At 38.6% G+C, this 25,665-nt stretch overlaps 1 protein-coding gene across 1 annotated transcript in view; it reads left to right on the forward strand.

The window, feature by feature from the left end:
• The first annotated feature begins 5,427 nt into the window (after positions 1 to 5,427).
• LOC103456703 (cadherin-20) overlaps positions 5,428 to 25,665 on the forward strand; it is a 97,566-nt gene continuing 77,328 nt past the window's right edge. Inside the window, exon 1 of the mRNA XM_008396410.2 lies at positions 5,428 to 5,506. The gene's annotated coding sequence lies outside the window, so the exon portion shown is untranslated. The remainder of the gene's footprint in view (positions 5,507 to 25,665) is intronic.

A 25,665-nucleotide genomic window follows, 5' to 3' on the forward strand; every position in this document is an offset into this window, starting at 1 on the left:
GGATTATTAGATCTATTTTTCATTTTTGTTAAAAATAAAATTCTTTTTAATTACAATTTGCATCTGTCATGGCTCCAATAAGATCAACACCAAACAGATTCAGAAACTGCAAAAATATAAAATGTTACCAAGTATTTTTGGTCTAATTTCTAGTGCACATATCTTAGTATACTAAATAAGACAAAACTAAATTACAGGTAACTTTTCAGCTTGTTTTAAGTCAATCTTTTCTTAATGTTTGTGAAAAAGTAACATTTTCACATTTAAAACACCAGAAAAATGTCTTGTTTTAAATGAAATAAGCTGAAAAGTTACTTGTATGTTAGTTTTCATTTATTTCAAATGTACCAAGATATTTATGTCAATATTTTCACAAAAAAGATCAGAAATAAATTGTCATTTAATGCAAACTATAGTCTGGTCTGCATTTTATTAAGTTATGCATCAATACTTTTATATTCAATAAGTTGATTCTGTATTTATTTCCAGTTTGAAAAAAAAATTCTGACATATTATAATGATGATTTTTTTTTTAATTGTTCAGGTTTGGCATTATTCAATATCCATAGGATATATATGTATATATTTAAAATAATGTCCCTTCTAAATTATGTTTGAATGATGTTTGAAAAACATAAAAACAAAAGAAAATAGTCACAATCCATCAACTGTTTCACCACATTAGAGTTGGAATCACAAAGAGAATCAGGGTAGCATTAAATATCTGGAAAAATACACATAAAACAAAATAATACGTCTCTTTTGAGCAGTTCATCTCTTTAATTCGTGCTAAAACTAAAATTGTAGGTTTGTCCTGCGCCTCTGAATGCAGCTGCCAAATTGTTCCATGGCAACCAGATTTTAGGACATTTTCAAACCAACGAACCCAGTTTCTGAATACTGACTTACAGAATGAAAACGACGGCGGAGATCAGCGTATTTTTAAGTTTTACTGCCAGTTTTCCGGAGGTATAGTTCTGATTATTTGGAGCCAGAGTTTTGTGGTAGGAAAATCACAGAGTTTCTGCCAAAACAGGCGAACGGAGTGGAAGGTTTCAGAGCGGCTGAGTCGATCTCCAGGCGTGTTTATGTACCGGCTGAGGAGGAAACCAGATACAAATCTCACAAAAAACTGCAACTGAATTAAACTGCTGTTAAGAGACCACAAAAAGCCTCGCAAAGGAAATCTGCACAGCTTTAACCATGTCACTATTTCTACAGGATTATTGCAGATATTACAAGCCAAGGATGAGCAACTAAAAAAAAAAAAAAAAGAATATTTCTCACGTTACAAGTCGAATTATTTAAATTTCTTTTCTCACGAACAAAAACAAGTTTGATATATAAATTAGAGAGAGAAAGTTGGGATGTTTAGCAACTCAAACTGCAGCAGAAGCAGCGAAACTGGAGCACATAACTTAGGTGAATGACACGAGGAGAGAGTTTTGTCTGGTTTTCAGGGCAGAAACACAAATGTCTCAAAACAATCTTTGGTGTGTTTTTTAGTTTTCTGTGAGGATTTATTAAAATTTATATCGCTTTGTTGCGTCATATTTGTCCTCAGGGAATCAAAAAGCAATTAAAAGTTCCTAGATACTCAGATAGATTTCATTAAAAAAAGCTGAAAAATGTTTTCATTATGATTAGGAGCTGTTAATAAGTCCATCCATCCATTTTCTTGCACCCTTGTCCCTTAGTGAGGTCGGGAGAGGTACTGGTGCCTCTCCAGCTAACGTTCCGGGCGAGAGGTGGGGTCACCTGGACAGGTTGCCAGTCTGTCGCTGCACAACACAGAGACACACAGGACACACAGTCATGCACACACACACTCACACCTAGGGACAATTTGGAGAGGCCAATTAACCTGACAGTCATGTTTTTGGACTGTGGGAGGAAACCGGAGAACCCGGAGAAAACCCACCATGCACAGGGAGAACATGCAAACTCCATGCAGAAAGAACGGGAATCGAACTCAGAACCTTCTTGCTGCAAGGCAACAGCTATACCAATTGCGCCACTTTGCAGCCCTGTTAATAAATGATTTTATAAAAAAACAAAAACATCCATCCATCCATCCATTTTCTTCCACTTATCCGGGGTCGGGTCGTGGGGGCAGCAGCTTCAGAAGGGAGGCCCAGACTTCCCTCTCCCCAGCCACTTCTTCCAGCTCCTCCGGGGGAATCCCAAGGCGTTCCCAGGCCAGCCGAGAGACATAGTCCCTCCAGCGTGTCCTGGGTCTTCCCCCGAGGCCTCCTCCCGGTGGGACGTGCCCGGAACACCTCACCAGGGAGGCGTCCAGGAGGCATCCTTACCAGATACCCGAGCCTCAACTGGCTCCTCTCGACGTGGAGGAGCAGCGGCTCTACTCTGAGTCCCTCCCGGATGACCGAGCTTCTCACCCTATCTCTAAGGGAGAGCCCAGCCACCCTGCGGAGGAAACTCATTTCGGCCGCTTGTACCCATGATCTCGTTCTTTCGGTCATGACCCAAAGCTCATGACCATAGATGAGGGTGGGAACGTAGATCGACCGGTAAATCGAGAGCTTCGCTTTTTGGCTCAGCTCTCTCTTCACCACGACGGACCGGTACAGCGCCCGCTTCACAGTAGACGCTGCCCCAATCAAAAAAAAAAAAAAACAGTTGCATTAATTAATTAAAGGTTGAGTTTCTCTAATCTATTTTAATTGCTGCATTTTTACACATCTTTACTCTCAAAAGAATTCCTGATGTCGCCTCAAACCTCTTGGCATCTTGTTGGGATTTTACCAACAACACAAAGTATTAATTAATGTAAAAATTTGATGAAAAATTGAAAAGATTAAATTCTTTGTAGAGTTACCTCCAGTTACATATGTTTTGTATATCTAAGGACTGGAATATTTGCCAATTTTCAGGTGTTCCCATGTGGATTTAGGTCTGGACTTTGACTAGACCATTATGAGACATAGTTCTAGCTTTATATTTGTTTGTCATAAAGGGGATTTTTTCACATATTTGATAACCATAAATCTTTTCATTTCCACTCTAAGTTGGTATAGAAAAAGGTTATGTAGCGTTTATACACCAAAGAGCCGTTTTTGTTTAATAAACGTTTGAAAAAACAACAACAACAAAAAACTTAATGTTTAATCAATATCGACTATTGGAAGTATGTGGTCATTTTTAAAGTATCACTCTCTTATTTTTGTCTATAGGCTTTAAAATAAGAAAAATATTGAACATTTCCTAAATTTGTTTCTCGATTGGATGTTGATGTCTGTGGAAAATGGTGTAGATAAAGAAAAGTACATCGTCATGTAGATTCAGTTCGATTGGGGACCAAAATTTAGACATTTGTTACATTTTCAGTGGCTGTGGTTCACTTTCACACGGCACCGAGTCAAATGAATCAAACCTGTTCCCCCTCCTCACCTGAGGGGGCGCTGCACCAGGAATCATTAAAGGAAACAACACAAAAACCTCTGACGAACTACTTTCTTCTTCTCAAAACGTAAAAAATAAAAACTGGACTGGCATCAGATTTGATCGGTAGTACGATTTCTCTTTAGCCAGCGCTAAACTAGCATGTTTGCTTTGGTTGTATTTACCCAGAATGCCCTGTGCTGTCGTTCACTTCCTGCTTTTGGAGAGGTCTGATTCGAACAGTACCAGAGTTCACTTCAACGTAATGATGAGAAGAAAAATACTGATACTTGTCCTACGTGTCGTTTTGTTACGAAAATTTTATGCAACATTTATTCATGCAAAAAAAATGCTAAGATCTGCATTTGTTATATCAATAATTTAAAAACTTGCTGTTTTTGCTGTTTTTTTTAGCCAAATTATTAAGAGCCAATCCTAATAAAATTCAGGATAAAATATCAAAACATTTTCTACTACTTTACCTCCTGTTCAACCCGTGTCTATCCCATCCTACCACTTCTAAAAAACACAATAAAACGGCTAAAGAAAGAGACTTTGTGACATATGAGGAGCTCAGTGTGCATCAAACTCGTCTGAAACACTCCTGAGTGTTTTAATTAAGACCATTTAATTATTAACTAAGCCGGGGAATGGGGCAGTAAATATTTACTCATTAATCTTACACATTGCTTTTAGCCATGACTATTTTATAAACCAATTTCCCTATAGTGTGTGCTCACGTGTGAAGAATGCACAAGAGTAAAAGTTAAGCCCTTCAACCTGCACTGCAAAAACACAAAATCTTACCAAGTATTTTGTTCCAATTTCAAATTAAAATATCTTAGTACAGTTGAAATAAGAGAAAAGTAACTCATAAGTTGGAACAAATATATTTTCAGCAAGAAATAGGAGTTTGTTAACTGCAATAATTCCTTAATATTGATGGAAAATTGCTACTTCCACTGACAGATCATTTCACCTATTACAAAACATTTTTCATATATTGTAAAGTAAAATAATCTGCAATCAGAACTAGTACTTTTTCCATCAATAATAAGGAATTATTGACTTAAAATGAACTCATATATTTTGCTGAAATGTCACTTTTAATTTAGTTTTGTCTTATTTAAAGTGTACTAAGATATTTTCATGAGAAACTAAGTTAACACTTGGTAACATTTAGTTTTGTTGAAAAGTTATTTGCAACTTAATGCCCTTGAGATAAGACAAAACTAATGTATTTGCACAAGAAACGAGACCAAAAATAAGCAATAAGCTTATGGGTTTTTACAGTGCAAGAAGTTTCTCATGAGGAAAGCCTGTGTTTGTTTTTATAAATATATATTTTAGCTCTACACTGCAAAAACAGAAAATCTTACCTAGTATTTTTGGTAGAAATATCTTAAGATAAAACAAACTTTTCAGCTAGGAGCTTGTTTTAAGTCAATAACTCTTTAATAATGCTTAAACATATATTGCTACTGGCAGATTATTTCATTTATAAGTAGATATTTTCTCATGTTATCAGTAAAATAATCTGCAAGTGGAATTAGCCTTATTCGTTGATATAAAGTAATTATTGACTTGATGGTCTTGCTGAAAAGTTGCTTGTAAGTGAGTTTTGTCCCATTAAAGTGTGCTAAGATATTTGCATTAGAAATGATTAAGATTTGATAAGATTGAGTGTTTTTGCAATGCAGAGCACAAAGTTAATAGATTATCACTGATAGGGAAGAATGGGGTTTTACATATGCAGTGAAGAATCATTGGATTTGTAGAGTTAATTCGTCTACAATCGCTGTGGCTGAGCATTGATGCGCGGCGCAGGGATGGGAGGGAGGGAGCAGCGGAGAGGGAGAGCCGCTGAGCGAGCTCGTCTACTTGGCTGCGAGCGCAGGGAAGAGGCGGAGGGAGGAGGGTCTGCCTTTTCACCTGAAGATTACTTTGTCTCACACTTCGCTCACCCAGAGCGCTGCGGAGAGGCGAGCCGATCGGACTTCTCTTACAGAAACCGCCGCCATCGGAGTCCCGACTGGGGAGAAAAAAAGTGCAACAAGAGGAGAAGAAGAAGAAGAAGCAGAAGTTCTGGGTTTCCTCTTCAGAGGTAGGATTTCATTTACTTATTTACAACCTGCGAGGAGGTAAGTGAGCTCTGCGTCTGCCGTGACAATGGCATTGGGAGGTGAAGAAGTTGGAGGGGAAATGTTGAAGAGTTTAGTTGGTGCTGGAGAGATTGGCGGTAGGGGGTGAGAGGAGAGTTGGTGTGAGTGATGGAGGAGTTGGGGGGGTGGAGGGGTGGCTGGCAGCCGACTCTGTAACCAAGGCAGCTGAGACGAGACAGAGCCAACAGGGGACACTGGGATTTCTATTTTTCACCCTCGCCGCGATGCGTTCGGGCGCTGCCAAGTCCCCTGCCTCATCCCCCGACGGATAAAGATTTCATTGTGCGCCGCTGTGACCGAATTCATTAAGCATCTACCCTTAACTCCCCCCTCCAACTACCCCGACCTCTCTATTTGCCCCATAATCAGCTCACCCCGCGCTGCAGCAACAGTTGAGTTTCTCCGCGCTCTACGGGAAAAAAACCCGACTGGGAGCTCCTGGAGGGACGCTGTCTACTCTGGCCCCCCGAAAAAAGTTTATCAGTGCCGCTCTCAGGACGCCACATGGAGTCGCTGTAAATGCAAATGAGCCTTTACAGGAAATTTATGTAATAGCAACTTGGCCAGTTTGCTGCCGCTTCTGGGAATTGGATTTCAGTGACATCCTGCTGGCTAAGGACAAATAAAGCAGTAAATGTGGGGGAAAATATGCAAAACCTAAGGAGTGTTTTCCAAAAGGCTGTGCAGCTGTGGTTAAAAATCAATCATCTTGCATTGTTTATTGTTAGTTTTGACTTCCCTTAAGGATTTCCTATCCAATTGTTTAAGTTTTTCTTCCAATTAATCTTAAACCACTGCCGATTCTTTTACATTTTTTCTTGGTTTTCATTTATAAGCTCCCATTTTCTGCAGGACTGAGTGCAGTTTTGTCTCCAGCTGATCTGAGTTTCTATAAATGAGCAAATGTGTTCACTGCGTATCAGCAGAATCGAGGTGAATGCCAGTTTTATGCTTGCAGGTCGTTTTTAGGTGCCCTCTTGTGGCCCAAGTAAAAAACAAAACACCCTGGATTGTACAAAATGCTGTCGTCACTTTTCTGAATCAGAACTGACATGATTTATTTTGTTCATTCAAGCAGGTTTGATTTAGGCAGAAAAATTGGTTGAAAAGGGTTTGAAACTGTTTCTTTTTGAAAACACAGTAAAACAATTGAATTCTTGGGTCTTTAATGGGATAAACGAGCCAAACCAGGAAGGAGAGAACAAGGCAGCCAAAACTGATGGATTTAAGCAGGAAGTCGACAGCCAGACCACTGAGGCATCTCCTGCTGAAGATGTGTTGTGTTACCAAGAGCTTTGTTATTTTATCAGTGCTTTGTATCCGTTAAGTGAATCTATTGATAAATAATCAAGCTAATTAGCTTGTTTATCCAAGCTAATTAGAAGCAGCACCAGCTTGTTTTCTTTCCTTTGTGTCTGAGCCAAATAAAGGAGAGCGTGTTTGATTACAGCTGCTTTCTGACTACATATCATTTGAATTAGCTTTTTGTTAGCGAAGCAACATGTAGTTGTGGGGTCACTAACTGCATGGCTACATTAGCGTAGTGCAGATAAACAGTTAAGACTGATTATGTCAACAAAAGTAAGACCAGCAAATTACTGCATTAATAAACACTAAGGACTCTGATAATCCAGCCTGGTAAAACCAGACTTTTGTTCTTGTCCTTGTTCTTCATACAGAGTATCCAGTTACTGAGAAGTGATTGGTTCTCAGATGCGTGGACTTTGTTTAGGTTAGCAATTTCACACAATCACTGATCGTGATGTGTTTTTGAGAATCAAAATACTTACAAATGTATGTGCCTGGTATGCAGCTTAGCAAAATAGGCATGATTTTGTTATAAGTCTGACAGCTGGATGTCAGCAAAGTGCTTCCAATATAATTATTGGTATGTGTTGAAAGTGCATCAATCGGCAATAGTGGCATATAGCACTAGGTTGGCGGTGTGGTGACTCTAAGCTAATTCACAAAATTACTTTAAAATGATTGCACAATTATTCTGGATTTGTTGCCACAAGTTGGCTTATGCCATCATTACAATCTCATAGCTTATGTATCTTTTATGAAAGTTGGAGTTCAGCGTCTTTAGAGAAACCTTTTGAGCATAACAGAAGCTGAAGGTTTGCTTTACATGTTAACAAATTAAACAAATCTGAGACTGCGCTGGTTATTAATAATGTCTGCGTTAAATCTCTTCCCCCCTTGTTTTACTGCCTTAAACTTACAGCTGGGCAATAAATCAGTAGCAATCTGTACGTCACGATTGACACATGATCAATATCAATAGATAATACATCCGATAGAAGTTCAATAACTTCACCAAACTCCAATCCAGAATCACACAGCATTCTGGGAGATGTAGGCAGAGAAAACACTTTAACCGCTCTAAACAAGATGGTATCAACTAACTCACTCACTCTTTGGTTACCTAGCAACTCACCCATTCTGTGGTTACCTAGCAACAACCTGTTGAGTAACATGCGCAGTAGCAGTTAAAGGTTCCGCCACAGTGACTCAACTATTTAAAAATAAAAACAAAAATAAAAAACGGTGTGGAATAAAAGCTGTGGATAAAACAGCAGAGGCCAGATATTTAAAACAAAAAGTAGTCGATATTTATGGATACTGAGTGATATGAAACGCTTATATCCTGGTACATTTTTCAGCCATACTGTCCAACCCTACTTAACTTTCATAGTAATTGGACATAAACTGTTTTTAGATTTCAACAGTGTTTCGGCTGAAATTTGGAAAGTTTGTTCCAGATCATAACTGACTCTAACCAAAATAACTTGGAGCCTTTTCTTCTGGCCAACACATTTTTACAGAGGTAGCAACGACTGTGAAAAGGCTGGATTCAAAAGGACTTTATGTGTTTTCGTTTTACACATCACTCTTTTCATGCCTTTCTTCACAATAAAGCCGGAGTCATCACCCCTTTAGGTAAAAAGACTGGTACAGGCTTTTATGGGCTCCTTATTGTTTCCAAGATGTGAGACACCACCCTCGCGCTGAAATCAATAGCCCAGTAAATTCCTAATTGAATGACTGCAGGGCTCAGAGCCTGACGGGGCTTTATGGGCTACCAGAAGGCGCCTTTGAGTGCAGAGAGCATCAAGCACCCTGCTGGCGTTGTTGTGGTCTGGGAAACAACGGCGCGTCAATCAGCGGCGGCCTGGCAAGCGACAGTAGCGCTAGCGCTCACACACCTGCCAAGATATGCTTCACGAGATGAAGAGGGGATCACGTTACTGACAATTAGCTTTTCTTCCTGCTGAACCCGGCCACCATAAAGCAGAGAGGACACCTGTGAGGCGGGTCGTAGGTGTCAGAAAGATGGAGCGGGAGCTTCGGGGTTTAAGCGCAGGAACACGATGAGACTTGTTCTTCGTTCGCCGGTACTGTGCATCGGAGCAAATCCTTTTGTTTGAGCTGTAAGTCATCTGTCTGAGCTGCTGACGAAGTGACTGACCTCAGGGCTTATGATGCTGCTGCTGCTTCAACACAAGGAAAACACAGCAATAGGTCGTTTGTGGAAATTTTTGAAATCTCACACCTTATCTCTCCTGTTACTTTGTTGGGAAGTAGACAATGGAAGGGGGGATGTTTATGAGTATCATGTAAATGTTCCTCTAAACCTCAGGAAAAATCTAATATTTCCAGCAATATCCGATCAGATACCAAATGACGAAACTTACAGGACAATAAAGACACAAGTTCACTACAAAAAAACAAAATCTTACCAAGTGTCTTTGGTCTGGTTTCTAGTGCAAACATCTTAGTACACTTGAAATAAGAAAAAACTAACCAACAAGTAACTTTTCAGCAAGACATGGGAGCTTGTTTGAAGTCAGAAATTTTTTAATATTGATTAAAAAAAAAAAAAAAAGCCATAGTTTCACTGGCAGACAAATTCACAAGAAAATCTTTCCAATGTTAGAAGTGAAATAATGCAGCGGTGGAATTAATACTTTTTCATTAATATTAAGGAATTATGGACTTAAAACAACTAAATCATTCTGAAATGTTATCTATAAGTCAGTTTCATCGTACTTCCAGTGTACTGAGCTATTTCCACTTAAAACTAGACCTAAAACTAGGTGAGTATTTTGTGTTTTGCGGCGTTAACCCTTCATTTTATTTTGACATGGCTTTACCAGACCATAAACTATCATTATAGACTTTTAGTGAGAAGTTTACTGTATAGATTTATTTTATGGTTGTCTAATTGTGAAATGATTAGACAAGCATCTTCAACAATGATTGAACTGGCCGCACAATGCAGCTAAAAGTACTTTATGAAAACATAATAAATCACACAATCAACAATTGTGAAAACCATCAATGTTTTATTTATTATGGTTCTAAAGCAACTCTGACTGGCTGTTTGTAGTTTTCTGGAAGTTTGCTCCAGATTTGTGGTGCATAGAAGCTGAATGCTGCTTCTGCATGTTTGGTTCTGGTTCTGAGGATGCTGAGCGGAACCAGAAGACCCGAGTGAGTCTGAAAATTTGATACAACAGCAGATCTTTAATATATTTTGGTGCTAAACCATTTAAGTGATTTATAAACTAACAGAAATATTTTAAAGTCTAGTCTCTGAGCTACAGGGAGCCAGTGAAAGAATTAAAGTTAAATTCCTGCTGTGACATCAGTCCTGTAATCCAGGAAATGATCTTCAGGTGATAGAAGGCCGACTTTGCAACTGTCTTTTATGTGACTCTGAAGGTTCAGATCAGATTTCAGCCTGATCTCCAGGTTCTATCTGTAATAACTGAAGCTGCTCAGAACATGAGCTCATTGTTTCTCTCTTTTTTAATGATTCGCCAGGCGGAGCCTCTCGAACCAAAGCTGTTTGTTGAATTAAGTCTGAATCCACATTCATGGCTGTTGTTCATCTATTATGTCAGAATATCGCTAGCTGACACTTTCCACACTGCAATGAGCATTCACAGAAAGAGGTGGCTGCTTGCTACGGCCTCTAAACGCAGACTGGAGATATTAAGACATCGATTTGCAGGGAAAATGAGACAAACACTGTAATCTGTGAAGATAATCTTTCTCCCTGCACCGATGGTCCTCCACAATGATCCACAATACAGCAGAGAGAGGAATTAAACACTGTATTGGAAAAGAGTTATCCAATGATGTGATGTTATGGCTGTGTGGCGTCTCTCGGTGTGCTTCTGCTTGGAGAGGCAGTGATTTTAGCACAAAAATGTTTTCAGCTATTTCAAACTATTAGAAAACTGCCTCACAGCAAAACAATACAAAAATATTAACACCCAAAAGTTAACTGTGGCTCAGAAAAGCACTCATGCCTTTTATGTAAGCTTTAAAGATGCTTATATAACTCCTATAAAATGTTTTTAAAATGTTTTTTGAAACTGTTTTCATGTCTGAGAGAGATAATCAGTGAAAAGATCGATCTATTGCTATTGCCATGTGAAGAAATGAAACCACTCCAAGTCAAAAACAACCAATCAGAGCAAGACGGCGGGTCTTAGCTCTGTCAATCACCCTTGAGAACGGGATGCTAAATGAGCTAATGGCGGAGAAACAACTCATCCTTACAGGAAAACCATTTATCTGCTGACATGTGAAGAAGCTGTAGAAAAACTGAGGGGTGAGCATGATTGACAGCGCTGAGACCCGCATCCTTGTTCTGATTGGTTGCTTCTTGTTAGCTTCTTGTTAGCATTTGGGAGAAGACAGAGGAGCTTGATTTTTCATAGATTATCTGTCTCATACAAAACTGTCACAACATAGTGAGTGTTTCAGCAAATATGTGGAAAATATTTTTATAGAATTAACATATTGCAGCCTTAATGTATTTTATTAGGCTATTATGTGAAAAACCAACCAAAAAGTTTCAATGACAGATTATTTTCCAAGTTAGAAATGAAATAATCTGGCAATCTCCTTAATATTCAAAAATCTTAAGGAATTACTGACTTAAATCAAGTACTTATTTCTTGCTAAAAATATACTTGTTAGTTTTGACAAATTCCAACTGTATTTTGCACTAGAAACTGGACAAAAACACTTGGTAAAATTCTGTGTTTTTGCAGTGTAGTGATGGACTCCGACCTGAACATTTGGAGCCACATAAAGATGGTTACAAAGTCGGCCTTCTATCCCCTGAAGAACATCTACAGGATTAAAGGACCTGGAAATGAGTCCTTTAAATTTAACATTAAATAGAATATATAAAGACTTGAACTGGAAGAATAGCCTTAAAATACTTCTGTTCTTGTTCTGAGTTGCTTTTGATTAATAATAAATGTAACAGTGATTCACTGAAGTCTGGTTTTACTGTCATCACTTCCCTGTATGTTGGCACTTCAATGTTTTGCTTATTTGTTTTTTATGTTTTCATCAAATGAAGCACTTTGAACTGCTTTGACGATGGAATGTGCTAAATATATAAACTTGCTTTACGTTTTAGTTGAAAACAGGGAAGCTGGTCTGAGTTGTTGAGAAACTGGAAATAATGTTAAAAAGTGGAGTACAAACTGTCCAAAATCAATAAGTTGAAAAAGTTCGAAAGCAACAAACAATGTTATATTTTTTAATAATTTTTTTAACATGTAGTATTTGGATAGAAAAATGTCCCATTTTCATTGACTATTTTCATTTAGAATGAAAATAGTGTAGGAATTTCTTTAAAAAAAATCCTTTTAGAAAAATTTTATGAAGGTTGCTGGATCATTTGTACTGATTTTAATGATCAACAAGCATCATTAATAAAAGATAAATCCTTCCTCTTGTTCCATTTTTGGAAGATTTGAACTTGTCAGGAAAAACAATCTGGGTTAGCGGAGCAAATGTGCAGGATGTTGCTCTTTGTCGTCATGGTAACGGTACTTTGGACACTACTGTGTATGAGACCAGAAGAGTCCCGGGGTGAAAGTTCACCTTCCCAAAGTATAATAACCCCAAACATACAGCCGGAGACACAGTGGAGTATTTTAGAGCAAAGCATGTTGACATGTTAGAAAGGCCTCATTCAGTGGTTTCAAATTGGGGGTCGCAGTCCCCTAGGTTGACGCCAGGGGGAGCTGTGAGGGCCTCAGAAAGATGCTGAAAAAATCTTACATTTTTCATCGTAATTTTTATTTTATCAATAACTTTAAAAATAAAGTATAGGTTAAAATAATTGATTTATATGCCATTTCTGATGCTCATTTTCTGATTGGCTGCCAGTCAAATTCGACAAGCTGCTTTGCTCTTCAAGTTGGCATGAAATGGAAACGTTTGACAAGACAGACCAAAGAACTCTGATGCAAAAACTGTGGAAATGAAATAAAGTTCGATATGATTCATATAAAATATGACATTTTTTTTACAATCAAACCAGAGGACTGCATGGAGAAATTGTATTTTCTGGTAATAAAGTCATATATTATCTGATAATAAAATGTTCTGCCTTGTAACTCATGGCAATCTAAAATCAGATGGTATATGGAAGCATTTATGCTAAATAAATGTAATAATTATTGAATAGTGAATAAAAAGCATTCTAAATGTTAATGTGTCTTTACATATTTTGCAGCATTGTCTGTAGGTTTGGGCCCAACCAAAGATTAAGCCCAAAAATAAAGTCTAAAGATGCTCTGAATGTGGCAGGTGAAATATTCTTTCCATTTCATAGTTATTCATAACTTGTTTGCCGATCTCATAAAAAAAAAATGCTTTGAGATTTGAGGCTAAATCAAACGTGAAAGAATCCAGGGAGCAAAAATACATTTGCAAGGCACCGAACACTTACACAGTTTGGGGAATATGGAAAAGAATCCAGATTTCCTTCAGCTCTTTGGGTCACATTTGGTTGAAATCAAAGGAAAACCCGCTGAAAAAGCAGCAAGAAATCTTTACACACGAGGCTCACATCTCACTTCTGATATTGCGACAGAAGACAAACTCAGACTTTATCATAAACAGAAGCTACCGTCTCTGTAATTGCTTTGTTTTTATAGAGGTTTTGGACAATAAACGTCTTCACTGGAGGCACAGTTTGAAACACAGAAGCATCCATTTAGCCCCGGTGGACAAATGTACCGAGACAGCAGAAAGTACAGCTCTAATTTAAGCTGTCAGTGCCAACACAACTAATACAACTCCAAGTAATAAGTTGGTTCCCCTGGGCTTCTGCTGCAGCCTAAATACACTGCAGCAAAGGTAAAAACTGTGCATGAAGTGCGAGAACAAGTTCTTAAATCCCCAAACTGATCCCACATAAGAAGATGCAGATTTTCATTTGATTAACTTAATAAATTATTCCAGTTTGAAAAACGCACTCTGAGATGACGCATCTATTAGAAGGACAGAAACACCTCGGCTCTACAAATTAAACAGATTCATATTTTTCTGCTCTCCTCCCTGACGGGATTTATTATTTTCCAACTTCCAAACATTCGAGGCCATGTTTTGAAAAAAATTAAATAATAATGATAATTTTTTTTTAAACTGAGCTGATCTGACATGTGAACCTTCTCCCTCGGTAGTCCTTCACCGCGCTGCGTGGAAACATACTGTAAGCCTGTTGGTTTTTAATGAACTGCTGGGGAGCCGCGCTTTATTATCCATTTGATTATTAGTGAAGCAGATCCAAACACTGCAGATAATGACGAGCGTGGCTCGTAAAATACATACTGCTCATAATAAACCGCGGCAGCCTGCTGAATTAAAAGCAGAAAATATTGGAGACAGGTCTATAAATGCTGCTGGGGACCCAACAAAGAAGCAAACACGCTTCAAATCAGTTTTTGTTAATGCCTCTCCACGGTCTGCGTAGGTAGAAACTACTGGCTGACATCCAGGAGCCTCAAATGTGATGATTGTTCAACCCCAAACTTAAATATTATCAATTATAAATGCTCACAACTTCAGGAATAAGGACAAAAAACTTATTCCATCCTCCTCACTGCCAATTTCTGGAGCTAATATTTAATAAAGGAGAGCGTTGACATCTTTAGTTTGTTCCCAAGAGTGGAAATGCCCATTTGCCGCTTGTTAGAGTCTCATCTTAGGGTGCTTTCCCACCCATAATGTGATCTACTGGAATGAATGCTACGCACATTCACTGCACAAGACTCCACGGCTGAAGAAAAAGCATGTTCATGCTTGTTTAACATTTGCTGCAAAAGATTTGGAGAAGCCAGGGAAACACAGGGAGTTTTTGACACCAAAACTCAGCTCTCTGAATGTCAACACACACCATGTTTGGAGCAGAAACAGCACAAAATCCAACATAAACCTGTTTGGATACGAGAATCAAGGCTATGTTTCATGGTGCTGACAGCCCGATAGACTCGGTTCAATTTGGGAACAAAACTGCAACATTTGTTACGTCTCCAGCTGTTGCAGTTCTCTTACTCTGCACTGTGTCAAACGAATCAAACCCTTTGAAAAACCTGTTCCCTTCCTCGCCTGCGGGTGTGCTGCACCAGAACCGCTGAAGGAAACATGAAAACCGCAGAAGAAGACACTCAGAGCAACTTCTGTATTTACAAAATGAAAACAAAAATTAAATGGAGTCAGGTTTTAGCGGTTGTAGAATTTGGTAAAACACCACTACTCTTTTTTTCTGCTAGCACTAGACTAGCATATTTGTTTTGGTTGTATTTACCCAGAATGCCCTGCACTGTTGTTCACTTCCTGTTTCTGGAGTGATCCTGGTCTGCTTGGCGTTCATATATTCATTTGAGTTCACTTCAATCGAACCAGGGCCGAGGTATTCAGGCGTTTTTTGCTTTCCACGTTAGAGTTTGATTGAACATTCACACCTCACCAAACAAACCGGACTTTCTACACAAACGGACTGGAATCAGATTAAAGCGGACCAAACAGGGCTGGTGTTAATTCACCCTTAATATCTCAATATTGGCACAGACTTTTATTACTTTCTATCTTAAATTGAATTATCTGGCTGTTTGAATTGACCAAAGTTTCTTAGGTTATGGGTTTGCGTAAATCTATACGGGTCACTTGTCTGTTTTATGTATTTCGTGAGTCAGAAACCCAATAAATTTGGTACTTTGACAACAACACAACTACATATACCGCGTACGTCCTTTCAATGGAAAGTTACAGACCCGACCCAAACACCCACAACACAAATCACCACTGATCTGTTCAAACCTTCACCTACTCTGTGGATTAAAACATCAAGAAAAAACGCATAAAATATTCATCTGATCTTTGAGCCGCAATTAACTCAAAATTAAACTTTCCCAAACTCATCCATTATCTGAGACCAGGCTAAAAATAAACAGCTCATCAACCTTCAGCGGAGGCCAAAACGATCATCACCATGAATAAGGAAAACAGGTCGACCTTGGTGCTGGCAGACACTGATTATGTTTTATTGCTCCTCCCAACCAAAATGAGCCAAATACTCACCAATGTACTCGGCGGATAAAATGGAGCGAGACGGGGGATGAGTTATAGCGTCTGGAGCTGGCGTGCTCCAGTTAACTTTTTTCTATCCTATAGCAGAGCAGAGGACGAGCTGCCATAAATCTGACCCACACATCCATTAGGTTTCTATACTCTGCAGCTCTCAGCATGACGTCCCTCTCTCCATTTATTTTGATGCGCTGTTTTTTAACTGCGTATAGTGTGTTTGCGTGTGCCAGTTTAGCTAATTAACTGTTTGGAGAAGTGTTTTGGTTTCAATCTGTGCATGAATTTGCTCTCCGAGAGAAATGACCCAAACTGAAGAGGATCCAAGGACAGTCAGTCAGATTCAATCCAAAAGCGGCTCCAGCTCTAATGGCAGAGCTTTAAATGACTAAAGAGACGGAACGCCAACATTACAAGCAGCACGATGTGCATTAAAACACTGATTATCCTGCAGTCTGATGACGAGGAGAGCATGCAAACAATCTGCAAATTAAACATTTCACTTGTTGAATCCAACAACATAACTAACACAGTGAGTCCTGCACATTCATCAGCAGCTTCTGAGTCACAGGACAGTTTGTGAAGCTGGAGAATCACCACAGTTTCCATCTGGGAACCGACAGAGTTTATCAATCATTCTTGTGACTCTCAGCTGGTGAGGCAGAGCCACAGTTTACCGCTTCCTGTGTGTTAATGATTAACAGTCAGGCCATATTGATACAGTTGACAAGACTGAATAGTTGACATCTTCTTGTAAAAATGCTTATTTTAGCGATCCAAATTAGAGATGCGCTGATTCAGTATCAATATCTATATTGGTCCAGAAATAATTAAAAATAATTCTCCGCCATTTTTCTTTTCATTGTCACACATTTCTCCATCTGTCAGCTGTACAGTCTATGTGGCGTACAAAACATGTTTATCACATTTTTTGTACAAAATACTTGACACTTGTCTTTTCCAGCGGCCATTTTACAGAGCATAGAACAGGAAAACCAGCTGAACAAAAGTTATAGATCGGGTTTCGGAGACAATGTGCCCGATCCATAAGGGCAGATCTATTCAGTCTAATTCTGCGCTTTGTGCTCTGAGCGATGTCTTGTTTTATTATTTATTTAATATTATATTTAAATGCAAACACCAAGTTGCCCTGCTGCTGCTGTAATCATGGTCCAACAGGGTGTGTAGGCGCCTGCATGCCAGGCTTGTTTTGGATGGTTCTGCTACTGGTGCATACAGTTTATAACCTCAGAGAACAGATTTAAAGCACCTGCATTTTCTTTTCAGCACCTGGCCGATTTATGGGCTGCATACCAACGAGTGGCATATACAGCCTCACCCAACCTCACTTTGGTTCTTAAAGGGGCAGCGTTATGTGCCACTTTATAGCATAATCAAGTGACTGTTACCTTCAGTTGTTATAAAAATGCTACAAATGTCAAATATGACATAAAAAATTACTTTTTGACTTGAAATTGGGCCTCTGTCTCTTTAAGAAAGTTCCATTTACCAGCGTTGGACTGAGAAGTAGCTCCTACAATTGATGTGCAGTTCCAGCAGGTGTTTGCTAATTGCTGCTGGCTAGTCTGAAGGAGCTGAGTGGGGGAGGAACTGTGCCTCGAAGGCGGGGCTAAGTCCACCCAGGCGTTTTTCACATCTGTAAGGTTGCCATGGAGCTTAAAGGGTTAGGCTTGTGAAGAAGGAATATCATGATAAGATGTTGTAAAGCTAAAAATGTTGATTTTATATAATACTGCCATTTTAAATGTGAAAAAGGAAAATAATTTGACATCTATTTGGTCAGATTTGCAAGAAAAAGAACCAAATCTTGACGCAAAAAGTGCTGCTACTGCGAAGCCTTGCTGGTGTGTGCGTCTTTGTTCGTAACTTGTGAGCAAATGTGTGTGTCGGGGTGTTTTTCCGTTGCGTGTGTGTGCTTGCATCAGTGCAGATTGCTCATGAAATGTGACCTCTGGAAAAGTTTCCTGTCCGCATTCTCCTCTTTGAACTCCAATCCATTATCTTCAGGTATCAAATTCGCCCCAACAGGTGTATTGTGGTAGATGATACGGGCCCGTGGCAGCCTGCCACAGATGCCGGGATGAAAGAGAAGATCCGGGTCCGTGCACACACCAACACACTGGCGTATGCACCTTGAGAGTTTGCAGAAACCGCGGCCCTCATAATGCAGCTATTGCCGGACTCATCGGCAGCTGCGAAGGAAGTGAATCTGTTTTTAAAGGACGTGTGAAGACGTCTATCTGGGTTCCTGTCGTCGTTTTTCTTTCATACCCAGAGGCGTTCGATCGATCGCAAACAGAAACAAAGAAAGTCTCATGCTGTTTATGTGAGACAAAGAAGAGGTGAAACAATAAAACACTGGATTTAGTTGTTGCCTCACGGAGATGCTTTCAACCTGGGTTTTTATAAATTACCATCCTTTCGACCTGCTGCACATTCTGAGACTGTACCTGTGCCAGTGGATGATATGGAAACGACTACATGATGAGCGTAAAGTGAGCGTTTTGTAGAGTGAGAGCCTTCCTGTGAACTTGGTGGAGAAGGAAAACAAAGATAAAAAGAAGAAACAACAGCGAGCAGATGGTCAGAAACACAGCTGTGTGCTAGATGTGTTATTGAGCAGCTGTATGCCGACACGTTCAATTTAATAAGCTGCAAAAATGCCAGCACTGTTAACAGCTTGTTGCACAGCCCCCTCATGGACTGCAAAGACGTTCGCTTGTTCATTACTATCACTATTTTTACATAAAAACAGAAAAATCCACTTAGGACTACAAACTTCGATATATTCTGCTGGGATTTGATGTGGTAAAGTAAACAAACTGGAACTGTGGAAATTATACATTAAAATGGTCTCTGTGGCATCGGCATTTTCAAAAACAATCCGGAAAATATCAATTTCCATGTCTCCAAAAGGTGTTTCCAAAACTAAGAAATATTCAAACTGCACCATACAAGAACAAGTGACCACCAACTACGTACTCACCCCTTGATATTTGTTTAAAAAACTCAAAATGCTTCATTATAACGTGATTCTAGATCCAGACAGAACTAAGAAGGTTAAATTTATACGTGTAAACCTGTTTAATGTTGTGAAGGTTCGTCCATATGGTTCAGATAAATATTGTTTACTCACTTCCAGTCCTGCTCAGAGCTTCTTGTTTATTTAGGGGCTTAATTTGGCCAATTTGAGGTTTCAGAGTTAGCTGACCTGTCAAGTTAAACAGCTAAACAATCAACTAATAAGTTAAAATGAGTTCAATATTTTCCATTATGATGAATATTTGAAGGGTTTGTTTGCTTATAGAGACGCCACAATTCCTTATGGTTGTGTGAGTTTTTTTATTATGTGCATTTTGTTCATTAATTTTGGTTGTTGTGTTTTAGTTTGGATACTTAAAACATCTTTGAGTTCCAGTGTTTGATGTTTCTTACATAATGTAAGTTTATTAGTCTTAGTCAAAGAGATTGAATTATTTATTTGCACATTTTAATGTATTTCTAATACTGCATAAAATAGGTTTAAGCGGTTAAGAGAATGAGGAATGTCACATTTTCTTACGCGATTAATCGTCAAAATAACTGATTAATCGGTTACTGAAACAGTTAGATGCAACTCTAATTTCGATGTATATGTAAAGCACTCAGAACCACATAACTGCGGTTAAAAGAGATGTTCTAAACGTAACCCGCGCTCCATTTCCAGACAAATACTCTACAAATGTTGTTTGTTTTGCTGAGCTCTTGAGAGTTCACACGGCTTCAAATTCATCAGAGTTCCTGCCGTTTGATGCAGCCAACATCCCTGGCGCCTTGTTGCAGCAATAGGTGGGAGCGTCGGGGCCGAGCACCTCCCCACTTCCACACGCTAACATGGATGAGCTGTTTGATCCCAGGGTTCAAAAGACATCAGCCATAGTCTCTGCCCCCCCTTCCCCGCTCCCCGTAGCCGATTCTCTCCTTTGAAATAACATTACCTGTGTCCTTTCTGTGAGCTCAGGAGTCTTTCTGTGTCTCTCTGTGAGCTGCAGCAGCAGATGAGACAGAATAGAAAATGTAGAAAAGGAACTACGGCGTTTGTTATTGCCTCTACAATCGGCAGGGCGGATCAGTTATTCTCCCTGAACTATCCAATGTCTCCTGTGAAGGTTTATCTAAACTGGTGGGAGAGCTTCTTAGCAGTTTTCATGTCTTGTCGTTAGTAATTCCCACAGTTGTTTGAGATTTTAATGGATTAAATTGGTTTTAAAGCAGACGTCCTTGGGTTTCATCAAATTATTGGTTGGATTTCAGCTAATAGTGTGCTAATCAAGTTTTGGGGTACTTACAGACAGACTAAAGAAGACGAACACGGTCCATAACGTCAACTGGTTTGTTGACTCCACTTCCTAATCCTCAAGTTTCACCGCCAATTTTGAAAACCAGAAGATGATGCAGCGCCTCTGAAAAACAAGATAACAGAATTATCTGTATCATCAATCATGCTGTCTACTTTACTCCAGGCCTATCATCTTCTCAAATTCAGGATTAGCACGTTAGCGCTCCCAAAAAGCTAAGCTGCTAATGCAGCTAATTATCCTAACAGCCAAGCTCTTTAAAAGCAGCAAAGTACAAACCACAAGAATGATTGACATTTGAATTTAAAACAATTAAAACAAGTGGATGCAGGTAAATCCGACAAACAGGTAAAGGAAATCAAAATCAACTTGAACCACTAATATTTGGTCAAAGCTCAAAGAGAGGAGGAGCAAATTTAAATATTTGAAATCAACAAAGGCTACATTAACACAGCAGCTCTTTATGCTCAATTTACTTTTTTTTTGTTAAAATTAGATTTTTTTCTGAAGTGGTCGCTAATGCAACCACAATTAGACTTTTGTATGAACGGTTTACAACCATGAAATGGAAAAGAAAGACGTTACACTTTAAAGACGTTACGAGAGTAATAACCAATTATTGATTAATTTTAAAGTTTTTGAGCAAAAGGAGCCGTATTGTCGATCATAAACAGATTAAGAAAATCCACCACATCTGGTTTGTTTTGGTGCAGAAACGCAAGGCGGATAAAATACAACATTCCTGCTTTGACTACCAACATTTTGAAAACCATCGGATACCGATCCAACTTAGAAACACATAAAGTAGCACAATTACATTTTTTGGGGGTGAAGAAATTGGAATTGGGTCGTTCAAACTGCGAATATGGGGAAAAAAACCAAAATGGATTTGAATCACATGTTGCTGCTGTGTGAATATAGAGCATTTAAATTAAATTTAGGTTGGTTGATCTTTTAATTTTTGGCTCACAGTATGGGATTATGCTGTTAGCTTAAATAAACAATTAAATTATCCAATTCACAAAGGGTTAAACACACGGGAATGGTTTTTGTGTCTTTTCTATGGAGTGAAGCTTCCTCTTCACGTCATGTTGGATTGTAAAACTTATAATAAACTACAAGACGAAGACGTAATTCACCACTATTGTTGTTATGTATGACATGTCTGTATTAGAGCTTAGGCTAATGCTAAGTCGAAATGAAAAGGTGTTAAATTAAACGTTTAGTTAATTAATTAAAATGGTGGTTCAAGCATTAAAAATATCCAATAATAGAAAAAACTTGGTAGGGAGTATTTGTGTTAAAATACAGAAACCAAACTTATTTATACTGAATGTTTTTCGGGTTTTACCGAATAAAGACTGAATAATTCGCTAAAGTTTGCTTTGCTAATTCAGTTAATTTGGTTTGTGTTTTATGTTTTCTGCATGAAATTTGTTGAGATACATCAACAAATTTCAGAATAAAACACAGATATTAACCAGAAAATGACAACAAAAAATATCAAACAGTGACCTTGCGCTAACAGGTAACGGTGCTAAGCTAGCAGGAAAAAAGGTGTTTAGGGTTTTAGAGGCTGAAGTGTGGATTATTGGTTCTTGTTCATTTAATGGTAAAGTCAACATGAGTTCAGTTGAAGTGGAAGGTAATCACCAACATCTCTCCTAATTTATTCTTTGGTTAATCTAAAATTAAATGTAGTTATATTATAAAACGATTTGAAAAAGGTTCCTTCCTGTCTGGTTCAACAACGTCTCTTATCTATTCGAGTGTTTGCCGTCACTTCAGTGAAGTTCCAGCTTTAAATATTTGAAGAGCCAGACATGAATTAGGAGCAAAGAGACGAGACGCCTGCAAATCATATTTAGGTGAATAAGAGTCCTCTGACTCTAAAAGCGCCTGGTTCTTCCTATAAATGATTTCAAGGCAGATAAGCATAGAGAGAAAACACAGTTTCCTTACTGTAAGCAAAAAGAAAGTTATGTGATTTTCAATTTTTTCCTTCCGAGCAAAGATTGCGAGGACCAGATCTAATGATAAGTTTGGAAGAGATAATTCCAGGTTTATGGTTTTTATGCAGATTCAATTCCTCCCTGCTTTCAGACATTTTAGAAAACGCCAGAACAAAGAAGGAAATAAGTATTTAACACCTGAAAAAGCCTTTCTCACTAAATATATTCCACACCATGTTGGTAACAACCAACTCTGTGTAGCAGGTGACAACGTCTGGTGTGAATTTAAATTAGAAAGACAAATATTTAAAAACAACTTTTGAGCAAAAAATCATCTTACATGTTAGTCAGTTCCCTTACATTGATGAAATAACTGATTATTTCACTTATAACAACACATTTTCCCCATGTTATGAGTGAAATAATCTGCCAGTGAACTACAAACTACTGACTTAAAACCAGCTCATATCTTGCTGAAAAATTACTTGTAAATTTGTTTTGCTTCAAATGAACTAAGACATTTGCACTTGAAACCTAAAAGAAAAACCTGACAGGATTTTGTGTTTTTACAGTGTTCTATACATTTTCATCTGGATTGCCACTTTAATAACTACATTTTAATTTCTATTTGGTCTTCAGAGGGAGATTAGCGCTTAAATTCATTCTGAGTGGAGAGTTTAATTTAACATATATATAAAAATAAAAAGTTAGATGCGATCCTATAAACATCCGCTGAGATGCTGAGAGAGTTGGCATGGTGTTACCTCCTCTAGTATTTTGTTTCTGAGCCAATAAAACGGCAAAAAGCAACAATTACCCTTCCTTTCCTTCTGTGTTGGTTTTCTAATTAAAATTGGAACCATACATAATTTTAAGGGCAACTTGAAACACTTTAGATCTGCATATATCAGATCCAAAGACTTACACACTTGGCAATGCTGCAGTAATTTGATGTTTATTACATAAATAAATTACTTCAAGACAATCACCACCACATTAAGCCACAGCAATCAGAGTGCCGTTTTTCTTAATTATAGATTTTAAACTGAAATAAATAGAATCTCACCAAGTATTTTTGGTCCAGTTTCTAGTGAAAATGTATTAGTAGACTTGAAATAAGACAAAACTAACTTACAAGTAACCTGTGAGCAAGAAACAGGATCTTGTTTTAAGTCAATATATTCTTAATACAACTGAATTTCAACATATATTTTTGAGCATACCATCTGCCACTAGTGTAAATTATGGTATGATGCTAATTAGATCCAGCAGGCACTGAAGGAATGAAACAGACTGTTAAATCTTAGTCTGTTTATGCCACTAAGATTTTGTGTTTTTGCAGTGTACAGCTAAAATAAACTAAAAGATATTAACTTTCTCAGAGATAAAGTACTTGCACTGCAAAAACACAAAATGTTACCAAAAAACAAACTCTCAGATATTGCTGAAAGGATACTTGAATGTCAGTTTTCATCCATTTTCTGTACACTCTTGTCCCTTAGTGGGGTCAGGAGGGTTGCTGGTTCCTCTCCAGCTAACGTTCCGGGCGAGAGGCGGGTTCACCCTGGGCAGGTCGCCAGTCTGTCGCAGGGCAACACAGAGACACACAGGACACACAGCCATGCACACACACACTCACACCTAGGGACAATTTGGAGAGGCCAATTAACCTGACAGTCATGTTTTTGGGCTGTGGGAGGAAACTGGAGTACCCGGAGAAAACCCACCATGCACAGGGAGAACATGCAAACTCCATGCAGAAAGACCGGGGCCGGGAATCGAACCCAGAACCTTCTTGCTGCAAGGCAGCAGCTCTACCAACTGCGCCACTGTGCAGCCCTTGAATGTCAGTTTTCTCTTATTTTAAGTGTGCAATTATATTTGCATTAGAAACTAGATCTAAAATACTTGGTAATATTCTGTATTTATGCAGAGTAAGCACTATAATTTTACACCAAACTCAAAATCCTTGTGAACTTCCTAAACTGGCTGGAGACAAAACACGTCAAATCTCTAAGATTCTGCAGAAAGAGAAAGAAGTGAGACAGACGTAAGTAAACAAAGCAAGTGGAGAGAAAGAGAGATGGAGGCCTGCTGAGTGTTGGACTGTGGATTTCTCTCCCTTCAGCTGCTGGCTAAGTCTGTCATCTGCTCAGCGTTTGAATCAACATCTGGTGAAGTCGCGAACACGCAGCTTCCCAAGCCTCCGACAGCGAGGCAGCGAGGGCGAGTGAGAAGCTTACACACTCAGCTGGGCGTCACAGTTGTAAGGAGCCGACGGAGAACAACACACACGGCCCCGCCGGTGATGTATTTTCAGCACATCGTGGCCGTTGTGCTGGGAGAAATGCATTACGGAGCCGGGGCCTCGCTGTAATCACATTAATGCTTCCTGTAATGGCGTAATGCTGGATATTAAAGTTCAACTTTTAGCATTACGCTGCATTTACTGATCCTATCAACAGGTCACGACTCGGATTACGCGCTCAGCATTGTGAATAAGCGTGGAAGATCGTACCTGCTGGGGTCTCATTCGTTTACGTTTCCTGGTGTACATCAGGAAGACGAGAGCCTTATGATCAGAGTTAACTTGGCTTATTGGGTTAATGGACATTTGCAACATTTGCAAAGCTTCAGGAAGTCTTAAATGAAACTGAATCATCTTTATCTTGCTCTTGGTTCATGCTTTTAGTTAAACTTCCAGTTGTTTCCAATGTGTTGGAGTTGAAACTCAAGCCTCCTTGGTGCAAAATTGGTCAAGTTTTGAGAGAAACAAACACTTGGGATATGTAGAAAAAACAGAAGCGGACAAAATAAGAAAGACGTCCCTCACTCTTAATTTGGAGACAAGAAAACAAAGATTTCTTTTGGAGAAAATACAGTCAGGAAATAAATTAATACAACTGGAAATATCAATCTTCATTTCCGCCTTTTAAGAACTAAAAAAATGCAAAATGTCCCAAAAGAGTCTAACCCATCATCAGCATATCCAATTGTACAAAAAATATTATTGTGTTTTTAATTGTGCTTCAATTAGTTGTTTAATTAAATAAAGATTAATAATTTCACCAACTGCTAGTGTAGATTTTGGTACGATGCTAATTAGAACCACTATGCACTAAAGGAATGAAACAGGCTGTTCAATCTCAGTCTGTTGACTATTTCATGAATGATACTAATAAAGAAACCTTTAAAATTCAGTCAAAATATGTTTTGCAATCACTACAGTGTTTAGATATCACAAAATCCACAAAGAAATCAAGTTGAATTTCAACATTCTTACACAAATGTGTAAATTTTGGTATGATGCTAATTAGAACCACTAGGCGCTTAAGGAATAAAACAGGCTGTTCAATGTCAGTTTGTTGACTATTTTATGGATGC

The sequence above is a fragment of the Poecilia reticulata genome, linkage group LG20, assembly GCF_000633615.1.
Source record: "Poecilia reticulata strain Guanapo linkage group LG20, Guppy_female_1.0+MT, whole genome shotgun sequence".
NCBI lineage: Eukaryota > Metazoa > Chordata > Actinopteri > Cyprinodontiformes > Poeciliidae > Poecilia > Poecilia reticulata.